Consider the following 16,100-nt stretch of genomic DNA (forward strand, 5'->3'; position numbering starts at 1 on the left):
TCAGTAAATGTGATGAAGTATGAATATCCACCTCTGGCCTCAACTGTTAGTGGACCACATACATCACTATGGATGATGCTTAACAGCTCAGTAGCCCTTTCACCTTGTCCTGTGAAAGGAGACTTGGTCATCTTGCCTAACAGGCATGACTCGCATACCTCAAATGACTGGAAGTCAAAAGGGACCAAAACTCCATCCCTTTGAAGTTTTGCAATGCGGGTCTTATTGACATGACACAATCTAGAGTGCCAGAGCTATGTCTGATTTTGATCACTATGTTTAGCTTTCTTGGTTTCAATATTGAGAATATCTTTATTGTTTAAATCAAGAACATACAATCCATTATATGACCTTGCAATTCCAAATAGAATACCATTCAAACTAAAGGACAACAATCCATTAGATATCTCAAAATGATACCCCATATTATCTAAAGTAGATACTAAAATAATATTTCTAGAAATAGAAGGTACGTGATAACAGTTATGTAGTTCCAATAACAAGCCCGTAGGCAAAGGTTAACAATAAGTCCCTGCAGCCAATGCAGCCACATGTGCTCCATTTCCAACTCGTAGGTCCACATCTCCCTTGGCGAGCACTCTACTCTACCTTAGTCCCTACACATTAGTACAAATGTGAGTACCGTATCCTGTGTCAATGACCCAAGATGTTGAGGGAGAGAAGTTAATCTCAATCATAAAAATACCTAAAGTCATGGCCTCTGACTTCTTCTTGCTTGCGAGGAAAGCCTTGCAGTGTTTCCTCCAGTGGCCAGGCTTGCCATAAAAGAAGCAGACTACTTTGCCCTTCCCTATCCCATTCTCAGGCCCAATAGCAACATGTCCTTTGGGCTTGGGCTTGGGCTTGGGCTTGGGCTTGGGCTTGGGTTTGGCCTTGGCCTTACCCTTGCCATTACCCTTTGGTTTACCTACAGCAACCAATAAAACAGGCTTGGACTTTTTTCAAGTCCTTCTCTGAAGTCCTAAGCATGTTCAAGAGTTCTGACAGGGTTTTCTCCAATGTGTTCATATTGAAATTCATTATAACGGAGCATAAGAGTCAGGCAAGGATTGCAGAATTAAATTCATTTGTAATNCCGCGGCGAAGTTCATCATGCATAAACCCTAAAAATTCCCAGGTTTCGCTGCGGCGAAGAAAAATTCTTCGCCGGGGCGAAAACTTCCCGAGAGTTCAAGGCTAACTTCGCCTCGGCAAAGAAAATTTCTTCGCCGCGGCGAAATGCCTTAGCCAATTTTGCGCAAATTCTACCTTTCCTTCGCCGCAGCGACAAAAATTACTTCGCCGCGGCGAAATCCTCCAGTAGCAAACCTGGTATCTTCATGTCTCTTCGCCGCGGCGAAGAAAATTTCCTCGCCCCGGTGAAGTCTGGAAATTTTCTATACCTTCCTTTACTCTAGACTTCACCTGAAACACTTGAAACATCAAATTTTATACAAACTCATAATGAAATAAGAAGAATTCGAACAACAAAAATTAAAATCAAAAAGTTAAAAACACTTGGGTTGCCTCCCAAGAAGTGCTTGTTTATAGTCGGAAGCTTGACTCTTTCCATCATTTAGGTTGGGATGTCCAGCCGGATTGGGATGAACTTGCAACTCATCACCCCCTAAATATATGGCTTCAACCTCTGTCCATTAACTGTGAAAGTGCCCTTTTCCTCATGTGTGACTTCCACTGCTCCGGATGCATGTATCCTCGTTATCGTGAATGGTCCGGACTATCTAGACTTAAGTTTTCCAGGGAAAAGCCTAAGTCTAGAGTTGAACAGCAATACTTTCTGCCCAACTTCAAAAGCCTTTACCCGGATGTGCTTGTCGTGCCATCTTTTTGTCTTTTCTTTATAATTCCGGGCATTTTCATATGCTTCGAGATGAAACTCATCAAGCTCGTTCAAAGTCAGCATTCTCTCCTCTCCCGCAGCTTTTAAGTCCATGTTCAACTGCTTGACGGCCCAATATGCCTTATGTTCAAGTTCTAACGGCAAGTGGCACGCTTTCCCATAGACCAATCTGAACGGAGACATACCAATTGGGGTTTTGAATGCAGTGCGATAAGCCCATAAAGCATCGTCTAACTTCCGTGACCAATCCTTCCTCAAGGCATTCACTGTTTTTTCTAAAATCCCCTTCAATTCTCTATTCGATAGTTCCACTTGCCCGCTCATTTGTGGATGATAGGGTGTTGCCACTCTATGTGTCACTCCATACTTACTCAGCAGTGCATCCATTTGCCTATTGGAAAAATGCGATCCTCCATCACTAATAATCGCTCGTGGTACNGATTGGGATGAACTTGCAACTCATCACCCCCTCAATGTATGGCTTCAACCTCTGTCCATTAACCGTGAAAGTGCCCTTATCTTCATGTGTGACTTCCACTGCTCCGGATGCATGTATCCTCCTTATCGTGAATGGTCCGGACCATCTAGACTTAAGATTTCCGGGGAAAAGCCTAAGTCTAGAGTTGAACAACAAAACTTTCTGCCCAACTTCAAAAGCCTTGACCCGGATGTGCTTGTCGGCCACCTTTTTGTCTTTTCTTTATAGTTCCGGGCATTTTCATATGCTTCGAGACGAAACTCATCCAGCTCGTTCAAAGTCAGCATTCTATCCTCTCCCGCGGCTTTCAAGTCCATGTTCAATTGCTTGACGGCCCAGTATGCCTTATGTTCAAGTTCTACCGGCAAGTGGCACGCCTTCCCATAGACCAATCTGAACGGAGGCATACCAATTGGGTTTTTGAATGCAGTGTGATAAGCCCATAACGCATCGTCCAACTTCCGTGACCAATCCTTCCTCGAGGCATTGACTGTCTTTTCTAAAATCCCCTTCAGTTCTCTATTCGACAGTTCAACTTGTCTGCTCGTTTGTGGATGGTAAGGTGTTGCCACTCTATGTGTCACTCTGTACTTACTTAGCAGTGCATCCATTTTCCTATTGCAAAAATGTGATCCCCCATCACTAATAATCGCTCGTGGTACACCAAACCTTGAGAAAATATTATTCCTCACAAAATTAATCACCACCCTAGCATCATTAGTTGGCAATGCAACTGCCTCAACCCATTTCGACACATAATCCACTGCTACCAAGATAAAAGAGTTCCCATAGGAACTTGGGAAAGGACCCATGAAATCAATCCCCCACACGTCAAAAATTTCAACCACCAAGATGTTGTTCAACGGCATCTCATCTCTTTTTGAAATACTTCCCATCCGTTGACATTGGTTACACTCCTGGATCATCCGGAAGGAATCCTTAAAGAGGGTTGGCCAATAAAACCCAGATTGTAGCACCTTCGCTGCTGTTCTAGCTCCCCCAAAATGGCCACCTACTTCCTTATCATGACAATGCCTTAGAATGCTCTCCATTTCTTCCTCCGGGACACATCTCCTTATCATTTGGTCAATACAGTGTCTGTACAGGAATGGCTCTTCCCAAAAATAGTATTTTAAATCTGAGAAAAATTTTCTCTTCTGTTGAAATGTCATACCACTTGGGAGCACCCTTGATGATAGATAATTTGCAAAGTCCGCATACCATGGTGCTTCGTCCACTCTCATCAGCTTTTCATCCGGAAATGTTTCTGAAATTGGCATTTCCACCTCATCTCCCTTGATTGGTCTCTCAATTCTGACAAGATGACAGCTACTACATTTTCCGACCTTTTTGTCTCGAATCTCCAAATCAACTCTGGAGTAGTAGAATCCATCTTATCAACTGAGGCTTGCTTCTGCTTGCGCAGTAGGTGTCTGAGTGCTGAAGGTCTGTGTAAACAATCACCTTCGCACCTAATAAATAAGAACGAAACTTGTCAAAAGCAAACACCACAGCCAATATTCTTTTCGGTGGTGGTGTAATTCAGTTGTGCATCAAACAAGTGTCTGCTAGCATACTGAATTACATGCAACACTTTATTTTTTCTTTGACCTAAAACTACCCTAAAGCAAAATCACTAGCATCACACATTAGTTCAAATGGCAGTCCCCATCAGGAAATGCAATAATGGGTGCAGAAACTAGCAATTTTTTTAAAGTTAAGAAAGCATGCATGCAATCATCATCAAAATCAAAAAAACAACTCTTTATTCAATAGATTGCACAGGGGTTTAGAGATCTTAGAAAAATCATTTATGAAGCGTCTGTAAAACCACATGCCTCAAAAAGCTTCGGACTACTTTGACATTTGAGGGCGGTGGTAGCTTCTCAATTACTTCATCTTGCCCGATCAACTTCAATCCCATCCTGGAAATCCTGCCGAGCAAATTCCCTCGGACCATGAAGTGAATTTTCCCAATTCAGCACCAAATTCGTTTCCTTGCATCGCTGCAAAAACAAGAGACAGATTTGTTAGACAATTGTCAAATGATGCCCAAAAAACTGAGAAGTCATCCATGAAGACTTCTATGAATCTTTCCACCATGTCTCCAAAAAGACACATGCATCTTCGGAATGTTGCTGGTGCATTGCATAACCCAAACGGCATTCTTCGGTAAGCAAAGGTGCCGTAGGGGCAAGTGAGGTGCGTTTTCTCTTGATCTTCCGGACGAAGCGATGGCAATTTGGTTAATTTGAATAGCCATCCAGGAAACAGTAATATGAATGTCCTGCCAACCTCTCCACATATGACGATGAATGGCAAGGAAAGATCCTTCCTTGTCGCCTCGTTCAGTTTACGGTAATCAATGCATACTCTCCAACCCGTTACCGTCCTTGAGAATCAAACTCATTACTCTCATTCTTCACAAAGGTAATCCTCCTTCTTTGGAACAACTTGTACCGGGCTCACCCATGGACTATCAGAAATCGGATAGAGATCCCCGCATCTAAGAGTTTCACCACCTCCTTTCTCACCACTTCCTTCATGAAGGATTCAATCCTCCGTTGTGGTTGTACCCGGCTTAAAGTCATCCTCCATGAGAATCATATGCATGCAAAATGAGGGTGAGATACCTCTAAGTTCGTAACGGTCCATCCAATCGCCAGTCTATGTCTCTCAACACTCTAATCAACTTCTTTCCTCTAAAGCACTCAAATCTGTACTAATAATTACCGGAAAAGTATCTGAATCTCCAAGATAGACATATTTGAGGTGAGGCGGTAAGGTTTCAGTTCAAGCTTTGGAGCTCTTTATTATTTTCCTTTGCCTTCTCTTTGTCAAAGTCAAATTCCTCAAATTCTGCATCTGACTCTCCTCAATTGGTTGGAGTGGTTCTAACATTCTAGCACAATCGTTCCTTGTGATTTCTACCTCCACCGTTTTCGATTGGCTATACACGCTTCTAGAGGTAATTCGGATGTTTTCTTCCATGGACTCCACAACAAGTTCTCACCACATCCACACTAAAACATGTGATCCGCTTCCGACGGAAACTTCATCGCATCCAACACATTAAAAGTTACTGTTTATCTTGCACCTTAACAGCAACTTTCTTCCTGCACGTCAATCAGTGCCTCCCCGTGGCCAAGAATGGTCGGCCCAAAATGAGAGGATCTCCTTTCCTCTTCCATGTCCAGCACTACAAAGTCCGCTGGAAAAATTATCTTCCCCACCTTCACTAATACATCCTCAACTATCCCTCGGGTGTTATCGACCGATCCGCTAGTTGCAACGACATTGTCGTTGGCTTCACTTCACCAATCCCTAATCTCCTGAAAACAGAAAAAGGCATCAAATTTATATTAGCTCCTAAATCACAAAGCACACGATCAAAAGTAATATCCCTATAACACAAGGAATAGTAAAACTCCTGGTCTTTGAGCTTTGGGGGTAATTTCTTTGGAGGATTGCACTGCACTCTTCCGTTGAATCACCGTTTCCTATCTTTCTAATCTTCTGTTCGAAAGTATCTCTCACGGAACTTCGCATAACTTGGCATTTGCTGTATTGCATCTGCAAAAGGAATGTAATATGCAATTTTTTAAAAATTCAATGAATTTCGAAAATTGCCTATCCTGATTCTTTTCTTCAATCTCTGAGGAAAAGGCACGGGTGGGGTGTGATGAGCTAATTCTGGTGGTATCTCGGGGAATGGCAATTTCTCCTTTTTCTTTTGCCTTTCATTCTTTCTTGTTCTTCCCCTAAGGCACCTGAATTCCTTCACAATTAATCTCTTCATCAATTCTCTCTTCATACTCTTCCTTCCGGGTTGCTCCCCCTCTTGGTAGTGTGGCCTACCTCTTCCAAACTGTCCCACTTCTCAAAATGATGGCATTGCTTGCTCACGTGGGTTGGTCACTGTGTTGCTTGGTAGAGAACCCTGTGGTCTATCATTCAGCTTCTTGCCAATTGGCCCTGTACTCAAGATTCCGAATGGACGCCCCTTGGTTCTAAAGTTTGTCCTTGTCTCATTCATGAACCTATAGACTCTTGCATGAATTACCGAACAAATCCTCCAACTTCGACACTCTTGGATTCCGGTTGATGTGTCACCCCTGGCTGGTTATTTGGAACTTGCCTCTGGTTCCATTGGTACCCTGGTTTTGATTTCCCCAAGCCAGATTTGGATGATGTCTCACACCTGGGGTGTATGTGTTGGAGAACGGATTGTTCGGCTGTCTTGATTTCCTGCCAAGTAATTTACTTGCTCCGTTGAAGGACGACGGTGCAAATGTGTTTCCGACTTGGCACATTGCTGCTCACATGGTTTCCTGCACAAAAATCACATGAGTGAGGTGCTGTATAGAATTACCTGCATTTCCTAACTGTATTTGGAGGGCAGTGAGTTGGGCTGAGATGGCTGTGAAAGCATCTACTTCTCGGAGACCGAAGATTTCCTCGTTGTTACTTCTCATTCGGTCTTTGATAGTTGTTGCTTGCCAAAACCTCAAGCAACTCATAGCTCTTCAGGTGGCTTATTCTGCAAAGCTCTCCTGAAGCTGCATCCACCATGGTTTGCACGTAGCCATCAAACCATTATAGAATGTTTGGATTGAAGCCAAACAGGCAAACCATGATGTGGGCAATCTCATCAATTCCTTGTATCTCTCAAGCCTCGTACAGCGATCGGCATCATCTTGTAGAAATGTGTATCATTTCTCAACTTCACTGACTTTGCTGGGGGAAAGAATTGGTCAAAAATTTTTGTGCCAGATCATTCCATGTTGTAATCGTTCCCGGTGGTAATGCCATTAACCACCCTTTGCTTTATCCCCAATGAGAATGGGAATAAACGCAGCCTAATAGCATCATCCGACATCCATTTGACTTGAAGGTATCGCAAATTTCCAGGAAATTTGCAATGTGCTGATTGGATCCTCCTTCAAATCACCGTTGAATCAACCGACTGCTGGATCATCTGGATGATTGCCGGCTTGATCCGAAGTTGTTTGCTTGTACTGTAGGTCTCGTAATAGGACCCACTTCCATTCACTGTGGGAACTGAAAATTCCCTCAGTGTCCTATTTTCTGTTCAGCATTTCAACTACAACTTCTTCCGTTCTGCAGTAAGTGAATCTCTCTTCTCTCTGTTTAATCTTCTTACAGTCCTCTCAAGCTCAAGGTCAACAGGAACCACTGGCTGACGTCTGCTCTTCGAAAACTGAAAGAACACAAGTGAAAAAAAAGTGAAATCACAACTCTACAAAAATTAAAAACAAAAACAAAAACTTCAATTAGTTAAACTCAAGGAGAACTTAATGTTAACTTAAAAATAGTCCCCGGCAACGGCGCGAAAAACTTGATGCATGTTACTACACATGCAAAACTAGCAAGTGCACTAGTCGCTTAAGTAATAGAGTGATGGGTAGGATATTGTCCCACGAGGACTGGCAGCGAGCACTAAGTTCCTAACGTTAACAAGTTGAAGCAACCGAAAATCTTGGATTGTGGGGAGCAAATTTTATTGAAAGAAAACTAAAATAAAATTTAACAAAGAATTAATTCTAAAAAGGAAAGCAAATGAACACAGAAATTCAATTTAGTAAGACGGGCAGGGTTTGACTTCGTTTGGATTTTTATGGGGTTAACCTAAGAGTTACACTATTTTCAATTTACGTGCAATGGTTGTAAATCGGATTCACTACTATGTAACATACCCTCTCGGGCCATGTTTTTCTGTTCATCCTTATTAACATTCCGCACCAACACTTTGAAGGTTAAATTTCTAAATCATGAAGCATAAGAATCCTAAATTGATTCATTAATTCTTGAATCTATCTCTAGCATCCCATACTATAATGGGTTACACCAAGAAGCTAACATGAATTATTTCTCAATCTCATCATGTTCATCACATACAGCAATTAATCTCAGAGGAACACACAACCAAAGCTTATTCACATGGAAATAAAAACAGTCAATTACTAACCCATTTAAAATCCAACTACATCAAAACCCTAACCCATAGAAGATTAGGCATAGCTGAACTAACAGTATAAAAACGAAAAATAAAAGTAAACAGATTAAACATAATGAAACTGAGATGAAAGAATAGAAATCTCAAAGATGAATCTTCCAGTCAAAATCTGAATCTTCCCTTTTACAATCCGAAAAACTCAAGCTTTTTCTCCAGGAAAAGAAAAGACAGCTAAACCTAACAGCCGAGAGTCCATGGCAAAAAATTAATGTTTTTCTTTTATACCTAGTCTAAAAACCCAGTCAAAAACATGCACACACGAAACTGTGCGTTTACAAAACTGAAAACTTTGACGTGCGCTGCGGCGAAGATAATTCTTCGCCGCGGCGAAGAACGGAAATTCTTAATGTCCTGGCCTACTTCGCCGCGGCGAGACAATTTCTTCGCCGGGGCGAAGCTCCTTAAGGGTTTGAAATTTATAGAACTGCCACTCTGCTTGCTTCTTCGTTCGATTCTTCGATTTCAGCTCTCTTCCTTGGAAACAAGCTTCATCGTGCGTTGTCCTGCTCCGGAACTCTCCTATCTTCTGAAACCCGCTCAATTTTGAGTCAAACTCTCCAGTTTTGTCTTTATTCGCTCAAAAAGTCCATTTTAACCTGAAACACGAAAAGTAAAGAATTAAGCACCAATTCAGGTAAAAATGCACTGGAAAGTACCTGAAATCCGACAAAAAGATCAAATGAAAACTGTATAATTTACGGATTATCAGTAATCAGATGTTTAGTCCTAGACATCCTCCTGGTTATGTGTCATATGGAAGAGGCAAAGGTCACGGTTCTAACAAGAACAAACTTTTCTGTCAAGTGTGTAACAAGACAGGACACTCAGCCATGCAGTGTTATCATAGGTTTAATGATGGTTATAATGGAGCTTTGTAGTATGGTTCCTCACAATTCATTAGTTCTCTTGGTTCATACTCTCAATAGTTTCATAATTCCAATACTTATCAGTTTGCTCTTGGTCCTAACTCCAAGCAACCATCTCAGTTTGGCCCTTCTTTTGGAGTTGCTGGTTACACAAATGTATCTCCAAGTTCAAGCAGCACTCCTATATCTCTTGGTTATGAAAATACTGTTGTTGCTTCTAGTGTTTTTAGTGTGCCAGGCCAACAACCAACAAGCACCAATCAGGCATTTCTAGTACGATCAAACAATGCAAAGTATGCCCCTGTTGCAAATTATGGTGCTACAAACGCTACTAACTGTGCCCATGCTGCAAACTATGGTTCAACCCTGCAAAATACACAATCAGCCACTGCTACACGTTTCACCCTTACTGACCCTATATGGTATACATGGATTCTGGAGATTTGGATCATGTAGCTTTAGATTTGAGTCATCTACAAGTCAGCAAGGATTGTTGTGGTAAAAATCAACTTCAAGTGGGCAATGGTGAACACCTTGACATCTCCCATGCTAGTAACACTCTACTACCCAACCATTTTCATTCTAAATGCTTGCATCTCAAAAACATATTATATGTACCTAAAATTACCAAAAACTTACTTAACATTTCAAAGTTTAAAAAAGACAATAATGTGATTGTAGAATTTAATACTGATTGTTGCATTGTTAAGGATCAAATAACCAGGGAAATGTTACTGCAAAGGGATCTTAAAGAAGGCTTATACCAACTAAATATTCCTTACACCAAACCTGTTTGTTTTGCACAATCCTCACAGTCTCATAGTCAAAATTTTAGCCTAAATAATTGTATTCCACATTGTAATAATGTAGTAAAAAATGACTTGTCTTCTCACTATTCTAATAATACTTGTAATCAAAATGTCCTGGATACCACAATTGCTTTCAGTCCAAAACTCACTCAAGAGCATTGTAAGCTTGATTCGAATGTTATGTTCTCTGTTTCAAATACTTGCAATCCTATAATATGCAATGATCTAATAAATAAAGAAAGTATTGATGTGCCTACAAATGATGATTTTATTGATGTATATAATGCCTCTGCTATGCCTAAAACTTCTGATGTGCATCCTGCTACTATTGTACCTAACCTTCTTGATGTGCCTAAAAATGATAATCTTACTGATAGTATTGATGTGCATACTGCCTTAGCTCTTCTTGGTACAAAAACTTCATGTTTCACTATTAATAAAAATGCTCAGGATTATATAACCTGGCACAAAAGACTAGGGCATCTACATTCCATCATTTTACATAAAATCTTATCCCACTTAACTAACTCAAAATTTGTCACACACACACACAAAAAACTTCCTCTTTATTCTATGATGCATGCTAACTAGGCAAACTTCACAATGCCAATTTCCCTTTTTCCTCTTCTCATGCCACTGCTTCATTAGAATTAGTTCATAGTGACGTATGGGGTCCTACCTCTTTACCTTCTTCTGAAGGTTTTAGGTATTACATACGGTTTCTTGATGACTACAGCAGATACACTTGGTTGTTTCCACTTAGAACTAAAGCTGAATCAAGTCCATCTTTATTAAATTTCATCACCTTGCTGAGCGACAATTTGGTTACAATTAAAATGTTTACAATCTGATCAAGGAGGGGAATTCATAGCACTTCATACATACCTCAAAAACTTAGGCATTCAGTTTAGACATTCATGCTCATGTATCCATCAACAAAATAGTAGAAGCGAAAGAAAGCATAGGCACATAGTGGAGACAAGACTAACCTTGCTTGCTCATGCTTCAATGCCTCTTCATTTTTGGTGGCTATCATTTGAAACTATTGTTTATTTAATTAACAAAATGCCTACCTCTGTTTTGAACAATGTCTCACCTTATCAAATGTTGTTTAAAGTATCTCCTGTCTATGAAAGCTTAAGGGTCTTTGGTTGCTCTTGTTTCCCTTACCTTAGAGTTTTTAATCGCCATAAGTTCAGTTTTCATAGTACCAAATGTGTCTTTGTTGGGTATAGCACTTCATAAGGGCTACAAATGTTTACAGCCCAATGGTAAACTAGTCATTTCACCTAGTGTTAAATTCAATGAACTAGAGTTTCCTTTTTCTCTTAACACCTTTCACCCTGTAGTTGCTCCTCAATCTAATTTTGAGTCATCTCATACTCAATCTACATCTAGTACATCTCTACTTTTTCCATTCACACATGTACCTTCTCTTGAGTCTTCACAAAGGCCTTCTAAAGATCCCTTTACCGCAACTAATTCCTCTGGTAAGTCTGATTCCTTAACAGCAACAATTGGTACTAATTTGACAAAATCACATATTGCACATCACACTCCCTTACCTACCCTCAGTTTAACTCAATTACAACCTTTAGACACACACTCACACCAACTTGCATACCAAATACCCCAGTTAACTCTTTTCCTGTCATTTCAACATCCCAGTCATTGCCAACCTGTAACCTTGAAGTTGATCTTACCCTACCATACACTTCCACATTTCAACCTGCTCATTTAGTTAATACATAATCACCAAATATTTTCCACAAATCAGTCTACGCACCTAAACACTTCAGTTGATCCCCATCTTGTTATTACAGCTTCCCACTCATTACCAACCTGTAATCTCAAGGTTGATCTTACATTACTCTATAATTCCACATCTTAACCTAGACCTTCAACCAATCCATTATCACCAAACACTTCTATACCTCAATCTACAGACTCAAACACCTCCACACATCAGTCTACAAACTCAAACACTTCAGACCCTCATCTACCTTTCATCTCTGAATATCCTGTTTTACCTTCATACTCACTTGAGGTTAATCTCACATCACTAAAGAATTCTACTGATATCCCGAGTCTCAAATCATCTACCTCAAATACACACCCTATGACTATAAGATCCAAAGTAGCAACAACTCTTTTCAACACAGCACATTCAACAGCTCTTAATTCAGAAATCACTGTTATTGTTCTTGAACCTAACACTGTACTTGAAGCTCTCCATAGCCTTGCATGGAAAGGGGTAATGCAACGTGAATTTGATGCATTAATAAAAAAACAACACCTAAATCCTTGTTTCTCATCTTCCTGATAAAAATGTTGTAGGCAACAAGTAGGCTTTTAGAGCAAAATATAATGCTGATGGTTCCCTGCAAAAGTAAGCTAGACTTGTTGCTAAGGGTTTCCAACAAACTTATGGCTTGGACTATTTTGAAACCTTTAGTCCAGTTATCAAGCCATCTACCATTAGGATAATCCTTACCTTAGCTATTACAAATGGGTGGATATCCAACAAGTGGATGTTAATAATGCCTTCTTGAATGAAACCTTAAATGAAGAAGTTTACATGAGCCAACTTGTTGGTTTTGAGGATCCTACCAGGCCTTCCTATGAGCTTGGTTTGATAAGCTGAAGACTGCCTTATATCACAAAGGGTTCCAAAATTCAGTTTTTGATTCAAGCTTATTTGTGCTTTGTCAAAACTCATTTCTCATCTATTTACTTGTTTACGTAGATGACATTCTCATCACTAGATCATATAAGTGTCTTATCACTCAACTTATGAAAGATCTAAATGATGAATTTTCTCTTAAGATTCTTGGCTCTTTACAATATTTTTTGGGCTTCGAAGCAACTAGAACAGCCGCTGGTATTCATTTAAAGTAGAGCAAATATGCTTTTGATCTACTGTCTAAAACTAAGATGATGAAGTGTCATGCCTACTGTACATCCATGGCTATAGGCACCAAACTTTGCTCTACTGACAGTGCACTCTTTGCTGATCCAAGCCTTTATCGCAGCACCATAGGAGCCCTTCAATACTTAACTTTTACAAAACCTGACATAAGTTTTCTTGTCAATAAATTGAGTCAGTTCTTGCAAGCACCTACAGAGGTCCAATGGTAGGCTTGCAAAAGAATACTATGGTATATCAAGGGTACACTGCACTACGAGTTACATTTCAAACCAGCCAGCACTTTAAAAGTTGAATGCTATGCTGATGCCGATTGGGGAAGCAACTTAGAGGACATAAGATCTACAAGTGGCTATTGTGTATACATGGGTCCCAACTTGATCTAGTGGAATTCTAGAAAATAAAAGGTTGTAGCACTTTCTTCTGGCTGAGTATAGAGCTCTAGCTCATATAGCCATAGAAATTGCATGGCTTCAGAGTTTATTCACTAAGTTGGGTTTAGAAGTTAATGTCACTCCTGTTATTTGGTGCGACAATGTGAGTGTTGGGACCCTAGCAGCCAATCTTGTGTTTCATGCAAGAACCAAACACATTGAGATCGATGCTCACTATATTAGAGAGCAAGTTCTTGCCAAAAAAATGTTCATACAGTACGTCCCTTCCAAGCTCCAAATAGTCGACCTCTTAACTAAAGCTCTATCAGTTGCTCAGTTTACAGAACTCAGGAACAAGCTGAATGTTGTAAGTCAAGAAAACATACAGTTGAAAAGGTACATATAGCTGAAAAGGTCCTCATTTACAGATGCTGAAAAGGTCCTCATTTACAGATGCAATTTTTCTAATTTTAGTTTGAGTTACAGATATAGTATTCTCTGGTTTGAGCTACAACTGTAGTTTGCTGATACGTTGTAATTATAACATGCAATGTGTAGCAAGTGCACTAATCGCAAAAAGTAATAAAATGATAAGTAAAGTATCATTCCCACGAGGATTGTTTGTTAAACACTGATTTTTCTAGTTGCTAATCAAGTTGGAGAACTTGAAAGATGTTTGGATTTGCGGGAGAAATTTAAGCTAAAGTGAAAACAAAACTTACTACGTACTTAAAAACTAATTAAAGACAGCAAGGTAAACTCAAGAGAAATATCAATTAAAACAAACGGTTAGGGTTTTGACTTCACTAGGATTTTATGAATTAATCTATGAATTATGCTACTTCTACACTCATATGCACTGATTATAAATCGGACTCCCTAATGTGTAAAACATACCTTCTCAGGCTATGTTTTCCTACTTTTCCCTATTAAGCTTCCGCACCTAACAAATTGAAGGTTAATAGTTCCAAGTTCATTAAGCTAAATGGAATCCTAAATTGATTTCATTGATTCTCAAACCTATCTCTAGCGTTCAATACAACAATGACAATTACCTTAAGAAGCTAATACATGATTCACTTCTCAGTCTCATCATGTTCAACAAGTTAATTAAATAAGAATAAGAATAATCACACAATCTATGCAATAAAAATGTAAAAGCAACATCAATTTATTGATTAAACATAAAAACCCCAGTTACATCAAAACCCTAACCCAAAACGAGTTAGTTCATACTAAAATTAACACAAATAGAAATAAAAACAATAAACAATGCATTCAACATGTTGGAATTAAGAAAAGAGAACAAAATCTTCCCTATTTGATGAATCCAAAGAGTTCAATCTTCTCTTCTTTCTCCCAAAAATGTCAAACTCCCTAATAAAAAGACTAAGTCTTCTTTATATAGTCAATCCAAAATAAACCTAAACGTTTCGCCTAAATTAAAACACACAGTTTTGAAAAACTAAATCTTGCAGACTTCGCCGCGGCAACCAGTTGGTTTAAAATTGTTAATCTGTCCCGAGAGTTATACTTTTCGCCGTGGCAATGAGTTGGTTTAAAATTGTTAATCTGTACCGAAAGTTTATCACCATGGCAAAGAAAGTAATCTTCAATCTTTGGTGCTCTCCAATAGGAACAAGCTTCATAGTGTTTCAAATTCGCTTCAGAACTTCCTCGAATCCTGAGATTCGCTTGCTTCTGGGTTCAGAAACTCAATTCTGCTCATTATTTACTCTAACTGCATGTTTTGGCCTGAAACATAAAATATATGCAATTAAGTTGGAATTCAAGCACAAATGAAATAAGAAGTATCCAAACTCCGGCCAAAAAGCCTAGATAAATCAGTATAATCCTAGGATTTTCATTTGAAGATTTGAGTTGTAGATTCAGTTTGCAGATTTGAGTTGTAGATACAGCATTTTGTTTTCAGTTGTTATGTTTGCTGAATTGTTGAGTCATTGAGCTACTGAGCAGCAAATTTGAGTTGAAAATGCAATTGCCAATTTGAGCAAATTGAGTTTTCTTTGGTTTGAGCTACAACTGCAGTTTGTAGATTTGAGTTGTAGGTTTAGTTTGCAGATTTGAGTTGCAGATACAGTATTTTGTTTTCAGTTGTTACGTTTGTTGAATTGTTGAGTTGTTAAGTAGCAGATTTGAGCTAAAAATGCAATTACCAATTTGAGCAGATTTGAGTTTTCTATGGTTAGTTGCTATGTTGTTAAAATAGCTTATCAATGTAGAGTTTTATATTTTAAGTTGGTTTATGGCTTAAGTAGTAGAGTTGCATTGAAAATGCAATTACAAATTTGAGCTGCAAATGCAAAATGTAGTTTTTATGTTTTATAGTCACTGAGTTGCTGAAGTTGTTAAACCTAAAGTTGCTAAAGTTGTGCAGTTGTTGAACTATTGAAGTTGCTGAGGCTGTACCTATTTATACAAGGTCTGAAGAATCTACAAAGAGTTGATCATAGCAAAAGAAGCCAAGAATTACAGTCTAGTTTAAGGGGGAATGTCAATATACAGGCAAAACAAACTGGTAAAATGCTCAAGACACACTCAGTCTAGTTCAAAGGGGAATGTAAGAATAAGTTAGTTAAAAGGACTAATCTGTCTAAACATCAAATGGTGTGCTTCTTTGTAATATTACTGAAACGATGTCATTTCATTATAACTATCCGGTTAAGCTGCATGAGCTACTTACTCAATTCAGTTCACTCTCATACTTTACTCTCTTGTAGCTCCATTG

General features: G+C 39.2%; 1 pseudogene; it reads right to left on the reverse strand.

Annotated features, from left to right (window-relative positions):
- Nucleotides 1-1,627: 1,627 nt before the first annotated feature.
- Nucleotides 1,628-6,911, reverse strand: LOC116105710 (annotated as a pseudogene).
- Nucleotides 6,912-16,100: the final 9,189 nt, after the last annotated feature.

This window comes from Pistacia vera, unplaced genomic scaffold, assembly GCF_008641045.1.
Source record: "Pistacia vera cultivar Batoury unplaced genomic scaffold, PisVer_v2 Contig503, whole genome shotgun sequence".
In the NCBI taxonomy this organism is placed as follows: Eukaryota; Viridiplantae; Streptophyta; class Magnoliopsida; order Sapindales; family Anacardiaceae; genus Pistacia; species Pistacia vera.